This window comes from Narcine bancroftii, chromosome 2 (genome assembly GCF_036971445.1).
Source record: "Narcine bancroftii isolate sNarBan1 chromosome 2, sNarBan1.hap1, whole genome shotgun sequence".
NCBI classification, from domain to species: Eukaryota; Metazoa; Chordata; class Chondrichthyes; order Torpediniformes; family Narcinidae; genus Narcine; species Narcine bancroftii.
Genome location: NC_091470.1, coordinates 325,096,130 through 325,104,896, shown reverse-complemented (window position 1 = coordinate 325,104,896; position 8,767 = coordinate 325,096,130). Strand labels below are relative to the sequence as shown.

Genomic DNA, 8,767 nt, shown 5'->3' with positions numbered 1-8,767 from the left:
TCCTGATGAATACATCTTTACTATCCAGGTGTTCCACAGCCTTGTTTAGCACCAGTGAGATGGCATCCACTATAGACTTGTTGCTACAATACGCAAACTGGAATGTATCTATGTCAACTCTCTGATTAGACCTGAAATCTTTCAACACCAGCCTTTCGAAATACTTCATCATTGTTGATGTAAGTGCTACTGGTTGATAGTCATTAAGGGAGGTTATTACATTCTTCTTGGGCACTAGTATGATTGATGCCTGTTTGAAACAGATGGGTACCATGCCCTTCTAGAGTGAGATATTGAATAAATCCATGAATACATTAGTAAGTTGCATATATCTATGGGTGTGGCGGTACACCACCGGCCTCCTGCAGGGGGCAACCTCTGTACCTGCAGAAGTGTAAGGGGACAGGACAACACCCGGCCGGCTGTCAATCAGTCGGCCTGAATGGATCAAGCCCCACACGGTCGGGTGTCAATCACCCTCTGGGATATAACCCTGCACCAACCTCCCGAGGCCTCACTCAGAGTTGCTGCAGCCACAGCCAGCCTGGCTCTGTGGAAGTCTTTGTGGATTAAGGCCTGTTGTACAGTCTTTACCTTGTGTGTGTCTGATTCTGGCTAACAGCGCACCACAATGGGCATTTAGTTCCCAGTTATGGTCTTCTTTCACCCATGAATCAGTGATGGCCACAATGTCATATCTGCCAACATCCAGCTGCACTACTAAATCATCAACTATATTTCTACTACTTCAGGCATTTAAATACAAAACCTTCAGAGCTCTATTCATCACCCTTTTCAATTTTATTTTCAAAGCACCCAAAGTTAAATCCTTAATCTTACACTTGCAATCTTGCCTTGTTGACTGCCTATCCTTCCTTTCAATCTCACTACACATTGCATTTACCTATGTATCTTCTACCCTCTTCACTTCCCTCTTATTCTGGTTCCCATCTCCTTGCTACACTAGTTATCCTCTGGCATTTCCACCATCTACTACATGATCCCAGGGTTAGCTGTTTAGAGGATGCAGGGTGACTTGGACAAGTTAGGTGAGTGGCCCAAGGCATGGCAGATGCAATATAATAAGGTTATCCACTTTGGAGGCAAGAACAGGAGAGAAATTTATTACCTCAATGGTGTCCAATTAGGAAAAGGAGAGATGCACTGAGACCTGGGTGTCACTGTGCAGGCAGTAAGGAAAACGAATGGTATGTTGGCATTCATAGCAAGAGTATTCGAGTACAGGAGCAGATGTACAGGGCCTTGGTGAGACCACACCTAGAGTATTGTGTACAGTTTTGGTCTCCTTATCTGAGGAAAGAGATCCATGCCATGGAGAGAGTGCAAAGAAGGTTCACTAGATTGATACCAGGTATGGCATGGCTTGCATATGAAGAAAGGCTGGATTGATTAGTCTTATACTCGATGGAATTTAGAAGATTGGGGGGGGGTGGAATCTTATAGAAACATATAACATTCTTAAGGGATTGGGCAAGCTAGATGCAGGAAGGTTGTTCCTGATGTTGGGAAAAACCAGAACCAGGGGTCACAGTTTAAGGATAAGAGGGAAGTCTTTTAGGACTGAGAAAAAAAAAAATCTCTCAGTGGTGAATCTGTGGAATTCTTTGCCACAGGACATAGTTGAAGCCAGTTCCTTATCTATATTTAAGAGGGAGTTAGATTTGGCCCTTGTGGCTAAGGGGATGAGGGGGTATGGGGAGAAGGCAGGTACTGGGTACTGAGTAGATGATCACCCGTGATCAAAATGAATGGCGGTGTAGGCTTGAATGGCCAAATGGCCTACTCCTGCACTTATTTTCTATGTTTCTATCCCACCACCTCCCCTTTCCACCTTCCTACATGACTCCTTCCTTCACCCCTCCTTTCCCAACAATTGCCTCCTTGGTACCTACCCCTGTGACAACTCCCATCTGTCCCCTTCCTCTATCCCTTTGCATCCTTTCCTCTAGATTCTCTCTCTCTCTCTTTCTCCCTTTTGCCTTTTTAATTTAAGTGCCAGTCTGATTTTTGCTCATACCTTGAAGAAGGTCTCAGGCCAAAAACATGGTTTGATATCTTTACCTCCTCTGGATGCTGCATGACCAGCTGAGTTCCTCCTGCATTTTTGTGCTTTTAACTACAATCACAGCTTCTGCAGCCTTTTATTCTATTCAAAGTAGTAGGACATACACCCACAACTGTGTTCACTATCTTTAATTCAGGTGAAAAAAAATCCATCAAAATTCTGATTTTTATCTTCTTCTGTTGATCCTTTGGCTACAAAATCTGTTCATGAATCTCTACACAATGTCAGGTGAGAATTGGAAATGATGTTTCTTTGACTTAAAACCTGAAGACATTTTAGAATGAATTCAGTAATCTCATACTACCAGCATGAAAGCCATGTCTAAAGGCATATTATGCATCATCCCTGTTCCCTGCCTCCCCAGCCACCTTACTCCCATTGCACAGACTAGGCTCTGATTTGTGCTTCCTTCAAGCACAGATTCCCAGGATACAGACTTATTGAATTTAACATCTGCTGCTTATCAGGACCATGGGGAAAAATGAAAAGATATGTGAGTGATGTTGTTTACAACCTCCTCGTTGCTCCAATTGACATTTCTATCCCACACGAAGTAAAATAATCCCAGCCTCTCAACACCCACAAAGGATAGTTAACAATATCTGAGGAGAGAAGAGAAATGGGAAGGGACCTAATCATAAAGACACCCACAGGCTTCCAAAGACAAATGACACAGGGTGCTTCACTCTGGCCTTTGCTAATGAAGCTGCAAGGAAAGCCTCATGCCTGTGGAAGGGTACTCTCTAAATCCATCTCTTCACCTCGTTCTGGTTACATAAGGTACTGTTAAGATGAGTAGACTGTTGAGTCATATTTGATAGCTGCTGTCAGCATCCTGGCAGGTATATATAAAGAATACAGTTGACCAAAAATAATCCAAAATGCTTAGCACTTATACATCTGACTATACCAAAATGCAAGGCAACTACATAAGAAAACATTATCCCACAAAGCTAATTAATGCAACAGATGGCCTATCCACAATTGACAGAGCATGCTGGTTTTACTTCAACAATGGCATATATTTGGTGAGGAACTAATAACAGCGAGAATGCTCAATCTCAATAAAGAGAGTGTGTTTACATAGTATTAAAATAGTTTCTGATTTACCCCTTTTTATTCTCAGAGATAAGGCTGTCAAAACCTTGAAAATAGAAAATATTTAAAATAACCTCTGGATGAACTGACAATCACAGAAAAACGATTATCTGACCATCACCTTATCTTCCAGTTTGCTGCGTAGTACTGCATCAGAGAGAATCACAAGCAATGGATTCGCAAAGAAATTAGGTCATGTACCATGTGGTGAACAGATGCATCTTGGGCACAGAAATTACCAATATTGCTGGCATGCCACCAATGCAGGCAGCTGTTGACTGCCCTTGTGTACCCAGAATCCCTTCTTAATTACCAGGGACTTACTAGGAACAGGAAAGTTTCCACTCCTTCATAAGGAGAGTATCCTCATGGTGAATTCCATGCTTCCAAGAAGTACAAATGAGTCTACAATGCCAGAACTTTCCAGTGGCCATTGTTTCATAGGTGGATGAATTCTGGAAGAAAAGGGCTTCTTTCTGCTTCCCTGTCTCCTGACCATAGTGTGGTTTCTAGCAGTGACAGCTGCATAAATGCAAAATAGCTACTCAAGCACTGAGATTTTAGTGGAAAATGGCAAAGATAAGATTTTGGTGTTTGCATTAATCCAGGGGAGTCCTGTCATTCACTCCAAGTAGATGCAGACACTTCATTGGTTATGAGGAATCCCACAGAGTCTTGCAGGAGGGAGAAGAATCTAGGTAAGAAAGAAACAAAAAGCAATGAATATCATAAATAACTGCTGGATATCTGAAATAAGGATCCTGGGTCCGAAATGTAAATATGGTTCCTCTTAAAAATACTGCCCAATCCGTTGAGTCTTTCCCTCAACTCTCAGCTTAGTGACATTTGCCTAATTGAATACAAGGGACTCCTTAATAGTGAGATGATTTTATTAAGGGGGCTGAACAATGAAATACCCAAATGCAAACCAGGTGGACCTCACCACATTACAAGGCTTAGCAACCTAACAGTACCCCAGTTATAGAGTTAAAGAATCATAACAAGATAGAACATGGAAAAAGGCAATTTAGTCCACCAAGTGTGCACCAACCATCAGGCATCCATTTTACACCAATCCTATGCAAACCCAATTTAGCCTCTCCACATTCCTATCAACTCCTTGCCTCCCCATCAAATTCTACTATTCACACTTTGAAAAAGCCAATTAACCAAGTAACCCACACATTTTTGCCAAGTGGGAGGAAACTCATGTGGTCACAGAGAACTTCAAATTCTTCAGAATCAGAACTGTAGGTTACAATTGAATCTGGGTTGTTGGGGCAGCGAGGCGGCAGTTCTACTATCTGTGCCACTCTGCTACCTTTGCAATATGATCAACTAGGAGAGGCTAGCCAGGTCGTTGTTCTCGAGACTGGCCTGTTCCAGTGATTTGGCCAGCTTGATATGGCTAGTGAGGTCCTTCCTTCCTGACTTGAGCAGTCACTGCCCCACTTACCTCAAGTGGATCCCTGTGACCAGGGTGTCCCGGATCTGTTCATCTTCCTGGACGCAGCCCTAAGTGGCCTCATACCTGCATTTCTCATCCAGCTTCCACAGATCCAGCAGGTAGTCATCAATCGACTTTCCAGGCTGTTGGTGGCATAGGGCGAGCCGGTGACTCACCAGGACTTTGTTTGGGGCCTTCAGCACCTCAGTGGTGGCCTCATATGTCAGGCAGTCACAGATGACTGCATACCCCTTCATCCCTACCCTTGAGATGAGCACCGACCTCTGGAGCTCGTCCGTATGGAAGACATCCCTAGTTGTATTCAGGTAGGCCTGGAACCAGTCTAACCATTAAACGAACTCCTCAGCCATGTTGGGGGACTGGGGGTCTATCAACAGCAAACTGGACATGAGCAATGCCTCCATTCTAGTTTGTAAGCTAATAAAATAGTAGCCTAGATAAAAGCTCACACTCTACTGGAGGGCGAATTAATACTTTTAATAGTTTACAACACAGGTAGGGTTCATGAACAGTCTTCAGAGAGATTCAGGGTTTAGGTGGGAAACCAGGCTTATATACGGGCCCCCGGGGGGAGGAGCCGGGAAGTGGGACCAGTTGTCAGTACAGGACACTTCTAGTGAATCCCAGTTCACTACAACCAACAAATCCCCTCACCTCCTGTGTCCACTGGCACAGAATGTAACTCTTCAAAGAATGATTCCTTGACCCCGTGGCCTGAACTATTTACTACAAATTCGTTGTACTTTCTGGGAGTGAGTCTTTGTTTTGGTCTTAGCACAAAGTATGTTTTCCTTGGATCAGACCCATTTTACAGGTTTATTCATTGTTCAACATCTTTGGACTGTTGTTCAGCATCCATGATGGTTGATCAGTATTGTAATCTTAAGAGCTGAGAGATAAAAACATATTGATCCGACCAGCATTCAGTGGATAAGTAAATTCACCGAGAGGCTAACATTTACAACCAATATAGTCCCAAACATGTGGATCACAGAACACATCTGCAATCCACAGAAAATTATGTGGGGCATAGATAGGGTAGAGAGCCACCTGCTTTATCCTTGGGTGACAATAGTAAATACCAGAGGACATCTGTTTAAGCTGAGTGGAGGAAGGTTTATGGGATAAGTTTTTTTTACACAGTGGTGGGTGATTAAAATGAATTGCAATGGATGGTGGTGGAGGCTGGTACAATATGGACATTTAAAGGACTCTTTGATAGGCACATGGTTATAAAAAATATGGAGGGTTATGAGTGTGAGGTAGGGAAGGATTAGATTAATGTGTAGATTTATATAGGTCGCTACAACATCGTGAACCAAGGGGCCTGTACTGTGCTGTAATGTTATATGTTTGTTGTTAGTCCACAAATCATATTGGGAAAATCACTCATGGGACTCCAGCTGAGATAGGTTTTAAGATATTACAGCAAATATTAGGTCAAACTGTATAATTAACTACAATTGCAGAAGCGTCAATGGTAGAACCAAAATGGTAGAAACTTGAGCACAGTGCTGCCAACTTCCTATTAGGTCTTTGAAGAGATGGAGTGATTCAGCATGTCTGGTGGTGTCCGTGGTTAGAGTTGGTCAATTAACATTTCGTCAGGACCTTTTGTCAAGAGTTATGAGTAAATGTCCCCATATGAGGCACTAGCTGACCATTGCTCTCCATGGATGCCACTTGGCCCAGCAGCTCATGTCTGCCCAATACTCTAGCATCTGTGTTTTTTGTGTTTCTTTTGTCAACCTCTTTGTCAAGGTGTTTGATCCATTCTAAAAGAAGTAATCAAGAAGAGGGTGTATGAAGGTCCAAGTGCACGAGGATTTCTGTAAATATTTATTATTTCTCTTATGCATTTATTGTCTCTTTTGGTTTAATTTAGTTAATTTATTGTTATAGTTTTTATTTATCGGCTGCATTGAAAATTTTGGTGTATACGTACATTGTGTATGACAATAAACATTATGGGTATCATTATCCTATTCATGGCCCTGCAGAAGAGTGACCAGTCACTGTATGCCACAATATCTGGGCCTGAATAATGATGTGCAATAATTCTCCTATTTATGCCAAACAGCTGCAATATTCCTTTGCTCCTGGCCAGCTGAAAGATGTACATTAGTTGTGTCCACTGACATCAACAAACTGCTTTGGTCTATGAGGGCTTCAGACTATTGCCTCGGTCTTTGTTCTCTGTTCTTTCAGAGACTCAAGCTGGACAAGTGCAAGACTGAAAAGTTGTACAATGATTCTGTGTGCCTTCACCTGTGCTTCCATGCTTGGTGACTGCTGCACTACTCAGCCATGTGTGACGGAATTGTCACCAAATCTTTGCAATGAAGTGCTGGCATCCTCTTAAGTTGATGTACCGATGTGTTGGCTCCACAAAACCCCAAGAGCATAAAGGTAGACACTTCATGTTCCCTGTCATCTTGTGCATTCAGCCAGGGAGGTTTCACAATGTACTCACCTTCACAATTTATATCAAAATTAGCCTTATCATTAAATGTGTCCCAATAATGACCCTTGACTGTGAAGGTAATAAAGAGCTTTGTGAGGCTCAAGCTTCAACTGAGTTATGGTCAGTGCAGAAGTGCAGTTAGAAACATAGTACATTATAGCACAGAAAACAGGCCCTTCGATCATTCTAGTCTAAGACGAGATATTATTCTGCCTCTTCCCTCTAACCTGCACTCATTCCATATCCCTCCATACCCCTCCCATCCATGTTCCTGTCCAAATTTTTCTTAAATGTGAAAAATGAGCCTTCATTCACCACTTTAGCTGGCAGCTTGTTCCATGCACCCACTACTCTCCAAGTGAAGTTTCCCTAATTTTCCCCCGAAACCTTTCCCCTTTCATCCATAACCCACGTCTTCTGGTTTGTATATCACCTAACCTTAGAGAAAAAAAGCCTACTTGCTTTTACTCTATGTAAACCCCTCATAATTTTGACCATTTCTATCAAATCTCCACTCATTCTTCTACGCTCCAGGGAATAAAGACCTAACCTGTTTAACCTTTCCTGAACCTCAATTCTTGACATCCTGGCAACATCCTAGTCAATTTTCTCTGCACTCTTTCAATCTTATGGCTGTCTTTCCTGTAGTTAGGTGACCATAAATGCACACAATACTCCAAATGTGAGCATCAATATTTTATACAACTTTTCTAAAATATCTCAACTCTTATACTCAATACTTTGATTTATGAAGGTTAATATGCCAAAACTTTCTTTACAACCCTATCCACCTGTGATGCCACTTTCAGGGAGTTATGTATCTGTTTTCCCAGATCCCTCTGTTCCTCTGCACTCTTCAATGCCCTACAATTTATGTTTATGCCCTTCCTTGGTTGTCTTTCCAAAAGGCAACACCTCACACTTGTCTGCATTGAATTCCATCTGCCATTTTTCAGCCCATTTTCCAGCTGGTCCAGATCTCTCTGCAAGTCTTCCTTGCTGTTCCAAACACCTCAATCTTTGTGTCATCTGCAAACTTACTGATCCGATTTACCACGTTGTCATCTAAATCATTGATATAGATGACAAACAACAATGATCCCAGCACTGATCCCTAAGGCACACTGCTAGCCACAGGCCTTCAATCTGAGAGGCAATTCTCTGGCTTCTCCCATATAGCCAATGTTGAATCCAATTCACTATCTCATCATGAATACTAAGTGTCCGAACTTTCCTGACTCACCTTGTGTGGAACCTTGTCAAAGGCCTTACTAAAGTCCATTGTAAAGGTTAAAACCTTGTATTTAAAAAAAAATCTTAGTTAATTTTGTGCCTATCTCTTTAAGAGACCTTTTGTTTGCAGTGTTACCATAGTGACTATTATGTAATATGTCATAATATCCACCCAGGCTAACAATTTGCTCATTATTCTTCAGGATGTAGAGAAGGCGTGAGCACAAAAAGATTTTTCTTTGAATTGTTTTTCTTTTTAAATTGGTTTATCTATATCATTCTGAATCTCTTTAAATTTTGAGCTTCTTTAGATATGTTTTATATCTCTATCATTATACAGTAAATGCTTTGCTATTCATCATGATGGAAGTCTTAATGCGAAGTTACACTAAATGTTTATCTGTTTCATCAATGATTT

The 8,767-nt window shown here is 41.8% G+C and overlaps 1 long non-coding RNA gene across 1 annotated transcript; it reads right to left on the bottom strand.

Annotated features, from left to right (window-relative positions):
• Positions 1-2,215: 2,215 nt before the first annotated feature.
• Positions 2,216-8,448, bottom strand: LOC138752770 (uncharacterized). The gene is made up of 3 exons (XR_011350913.1): positions 8,360-8,448; positions 3,509-3,878; positions 2,216-2,350 (listed from the first exon to the last, which is right to left on the bottom strand). It is a non-coding gene; the product is annotated as an uncharacterized lncRNA (long non-coding RNA).
• Between the last annotated feature and the right edge of the window lie 319 nt (positions 8,449-8,767).